Consider the following 5,413-nt stretch of genomic DNA (forward strand, 5'->3'; position numbering starts at 1 on the left):
TTTTCCTTTTTCTTTATGCGTATGCCACTTGTATCCAAGGGTGACAAGTATCCTTGTGCCCTACTGGTCAGAGGACAAATTGCAACAGCAGCAAGGCATGCAGCAACACAAGAGTTTATTTCCAGAATGACACCTTTTTGGGGTACCATGCCATGGTCCCTGAGGTGAATGTCCTCACACTGACTCTGTGTGTCCCTCACAACACACAAGCACCTCTGAAGAGCACTTTCATTCCACTCAACAGGTCAGGCTGAAACATATAGGAAAATAGCAACTAATTTGCTCTACTACTTGTCATTGTTGCCTGGTCGACTAATCAAGCCCAACCCACAGTACTTGGAGGGACGTTATACCTCAGAGGAGCCTTTCATAAGCTTAGCTAAACTATATAAAAGAGTTCCCTCTGGAGCACTGTCCAGGTATCTAGGCAATTGACTAAGCTCAGCCCAGAACTTGAGGATGACTCAGCTTTTGAATTCCAAATTTAGGTTGGAAACTCATGGCAACACCCAATAAATGGAACAGAAATCAGAGCCATAGCACAAGAACATGCCAGCAAGCAGAGTCACTGTCCCAGGCAGCCTGATAGAACCAGTCAGTAAGTCAAGAAGAGTCTAATGACATATCATTCCAGTCTGAGGCCAAACCACCCTGATCACTGTGCCAACTGTTTTAATACAGGTTTTATTATTTAGGTATGATAAGGCCAACAGATCAGGAGATGATTGCCATTGAAAAGATAGTTTGTTATACTTACAGATTCCAAGAGGAGGGGGCACCCTTGTAATGGGGGCTTCACTGTGGTTTCCACAGGAAGAAACAGGCAAGCCAGGGTACTTAGGTTTAGGATTGGCTAATTTGTATAATTTTAGCAGGCTCTGGGACCTAGGAGTTGTCCCTAGTTATATGATACCTGGACCTGGGGTGATTAAGGTAGGTAGATAGTGGCCCAGAGTGTGAGAGCCTGATAAAAGAGGTGGTTGAGTGTGGGCTCTAAATTGTTTGGTTTGTGTATGAAAGGCTTGTTTTTGGATGAGTTGTATACTATTTCTAGGAATTGACTAACCCTGTAAGGGGCAGTCCCTCCAGAGTCAGCAAGGCCCCAGATATCAAAGCATCAGAATACAGAAAATATGACATGGTTAATACAGTGAGTTATATATTAATAAAAAAACTTCTCAGCCTTTAATAGGCTCCTCTACATTATGAAGTTGTAAGACAGAATATATACTATTTTCTAAATTATTATTATCCATGGAACCCTCTGTGTGTGTGTGTGTGTGTGTGCGTGCGTGTGTGTGTGTGTGTTTGTGTTGGAGCCATTGATGAGACTAAGGTGCTAGGAAACACTTTGGGAAACACTAGACTAGAATAATGTATCCCTTGAAGGAAAAAATTCTTTAGGGGATTCCTTATATTTCTCAACAGATTTGGAGTAGTCTGAGTATGTTTACAGTGTCTAGACTTACAGATCTAGGATACTATGTGTCAAAAACAAGACAAGGGTATTAAATGTGTTAATGTAATGCAGTGAACTGTATTTATTTCTGGATAGCAAAAAAAGGTCATAGTCTGATTTTTTTAATTAATGGTTTAATCACATGGGCTTTTATTGTATTATGTAATGTTTTGAACTTGAATTTTCTTTCAGATTGTTTCTGTGAGTCCAACCTTCCAATACAGACGTGCTCAAGACGTTTCTGATGAGTTCATCTATTTTCGTCCTATTGATCCAGGAGTTCGAGAAGAGGCCAGAAGACAAAAACAACAGAAATCAACCATAGTCTCCCATCAACACACTAGAGAAGGTACCCATCAGAGGGACTTGGGGATTACAAATCAGGTGGTGATGGTGACCACCTCCCCCCCCCTCCAGTAAATAAAGAGTTAGATAGCATTGTCCTTATAAGACCAAAACATTCAGGGCTTCTTCCCCTAGAGAAAATGTCAGTTAAATCTCCAAGGGTATCAGAATCTCAACTTTTAGAAGTTACAGGAATTGCCAGTCCAGAGGAAAGGGGGAAAAGCACCACAATACTTGTTGCTGGTGTGCCTGGAAATGAAGAGCTAGATGATACAGAAATTCCAACTTTGAAATTCACTGGGCTTATACACCTGTAGGCTTTAATAAATAAATGTTCACCATTCTCAGAAAACAGTCACCCAAGAAACCCAAGAAATCTGTGGCTGGAATCTTCAGAAAATGCAGAGTCCCCAGGAAGTGATGACCTGGAAGTAGCAAGAAGCATGTATCCTTTTAGAGAAAGACCCATCTTCCGGCATTCCTGGGAAGAGCTCTTAGAGGCACCACTGAACAGTGAAGGACTCTACATACTCCAAACTACTCCTACAGAAGAAAGAGAAATTGGCTACCTCCAGCTGCCACCAGAGGAGAATCGAACAACCACCTCACTCAGGGGTCACCATCTCCATGCTTTGCAAGGACCTTTCCCATTGCTTTCCCAGCGTCCTAAGCTCCACAGGCAGCGCAGCCACAGCTTGCCACGATACAGTGATGGCAGAAGCCATAAAGTAAATGCACCTGAGTTAACATTAAACCCAGAGGAGACATGCTTCTTCTTCCCAAGTGATCATAATTTGCTTACAAGAGGTAAGATTTTTGAATTTGCTGTGACTGCTTTTATAAATCGCATATAATTTTCCAGACAAATAGATTTTCATCAGTGAATTTATTTTCAAACTCACCACCTGGAAATCTATTTCTTTCAATAAAACATTAGCTTATTCTAAAAAAAATGGATACCATCTTATAATTTAAGCCTTATATTTGGTGCTTACAGTCTGACATTAAGTTGTGTAAATTCAATCAGACACCAGTATTAACCATATGAAAGTAAACTCTTAAATACACAGACTGGTTATAACTCTAGAAATTTTTAAAAAATATTCTTTTCTAAAAACAACTTCCAGTTAGGTGGGTAATCTTCAGAGAATGACATTGTATCATGTTTTTTAACCAATAGAATAGAACATTTTACCCTGCACACCCATCACCCAGTAACTAAATAATAGGGGCTTAGATTAGAAAATTAATAGGATAATGGACCTGATCCTGTTGTTTAAAGAAGAAGAAGAAAAAAAAAAGAAGAAAAAGAAGAAAGATGGGGAGGAGGAAGAGGAGGAGGAGAAGGATGAAGAGGAAGAAGGGGAGCAGCAGGAGAGAGGGAGGAGGAGGAGAAGGAGAATCTCTCCATTTCCTCCTGCATGTGTGCACCCTAGTGGCTAGAGAATATTGACAAATGAATGATTAATATTATAGCCTGTGCCTGCTTAAAAGTAATATTAATAGAAGTATTTAGAATGTATTTTATGTGTATTTATAATGTATTTTAAAATCCTAGATTGATATTTACTATTAAATATAAGGTAACATTTTTGTTTTTATCATTACAGCTATTTAAACATATAAACAATGCTACTATAGATACCATATAGTATTAGGAATTTTTAATTTAACTCATGTTAGTAGCCTACCCGCATAATTTCCTGAAAATGGTGTCATCAGTTAGAAACCTCTCGTAGAAGTAGCCCCATCAAACTATTGAAGGTAGTTCCAGTATCTGGAATCTAGCCTAAACTTTGTCTGGAAATCATAATCTGACCATTATATAATTTGTTTCTTTTTCTACACATATTTAGGGCTCTGAGAGATTCTTTATCAACAACTGAAATCCAAGTATAACCCAAAATCAGCTTGGATCACTTCATCTTAAAATTGGATCAATCTCAATCTCACATCCAATCCCCTCCTCAATATTCCTGCAAATTCTTATGTGCTTCCATCCTCATGGTTACCCCTCTCTGATTTCATGTTACCACTGAATTCTTAATCTCATTAATTTCTCGTACTGCAAAAGAAATAAAATTGAATACTAAATGTCTTTGTTCCTAAAAGCCTTTCAGCTACCCACCACTGTAATTTCTCATTGGCTAACATCCTTCTGTAGTCCACCTCCCATCACAATGTTACTTAGACTCTCTCTTCCTCTCCTTCCACTCCCTTTTATATTTTCCATTACCCCAGATTCCTGGTCATTGTGTGGGACTATTTAACCAGATTTTTATTTTTCTCTGTCCATCTTTTACACCCAAAACAGCTTATCAAGATATTTTGCTAAACAAAAGGTTACATAATATGATACTATTGCCGTGTAATTTTAAATTGTTAAAACAATTGGACTGAGATCAAATTTGGAATTATTAGTCTCTCATTCTTACTCATAGAATTTTTTTCTTGAAACGAAAGTCAGTCTTCAATCATTTAAAAACAACTTTTGATTTTCTGTTTTAGAAAACGCAAAGGAAAGTGACAGCATTGAAGCAGCTTGGCAAATGGCCAGTTTGTCACCTTCTGGAGAACATCTTCCTATCGATTCAAGTTTTGAGAATTCTTCTGCAATGAGGGATAAAATTGGAATTCCTGGAGATAATACCAGACTTCCCAGGGGCAATGTTAGAGTTCCCAGGAATAATGTCATCATCCCCAAGGTTAATGTTGGAGTTCCCATGGGCAATGTTGGGGTTTCCATGGATAATGCTCGGATTCCCAGGAGCAAGGGTGGAGTCCCTATGAGTAATATTGGGGCTTCCATGAATAATGTTAGGATCCCTATGGATAATACTACTGTTCCTTTGTATAATTCTGGAATTCCCAGGGGCAGAGGTGGTGTCCCCATTGGTAATTTTGCAGTTCCTAGAGGCAATGGTGGACTTCCCAGGAGAAGTAGTGTTGGAATTCCCATTGGTAATGTTGAAACTCTCAGGAATAATGTTGGAACTTCCAGACGTATTGTATCCTCTCCACTTGCTGAGCTCTCAGAGATAGGTGAACACAGATTATAAAAACTAACACCTTACAAAGTGGTTCTAATAGTTTAAGGAACACACCAAGACACTAAACATCAAAACAGAGCTGTATCAAATCTTACAATCCAAAATAATAAATGAAAAATCTAAATTCAGAATGTATAAATAATCTTATAAATACATTTATTATGGATGTCTTTTATCAGAAATTTTGGAATTAGATTGGAGTCTACTTACTAGTTTATTCTGAATGGCAACCCTCTATTAACCTGTGGAATAATATGGCTGGAGGGGATGAGTTGTGAAGAAGTAAAACACTTACTTCATCAAGCCTAGGTTTCTATTTAGTAAAGAGATACAGTGTCTTTATCACTAAACAAAATAACAACTAACCTCCAAATAATATTTTACATCTCATAGTTCCTAAAACTTCAGGTTTTCTTGGATATTTTGATGGACAAATGAAAGTGGTCTCATAGTTATCAAGTTACCTGGATGAGTCCAGCTTAATGTCCAAGAAGTTTATTGACTGAACATTAAGGAACCAGAAGATTTGGCAGAAGATTCTTGAATACAATGCATTTCT

The sequence above is a fragment of the Balaenoptera ricei genome, chromosome X, assembly GCF_028023285.1.
Source record: "Balaenoptera ricei isolate mBalRic1 chromosome X, mBalRic1.hap2, whole genome shotgun sequence".
In the NCBI taxonomy this organism is placed as follows: domain Eukaryota; kingdom Metazoa; phylum Chordata; class Mammalia; order Artiodactyla; family Balaenopteridae; genus Balaenoptera; species Balaenoptera ricei.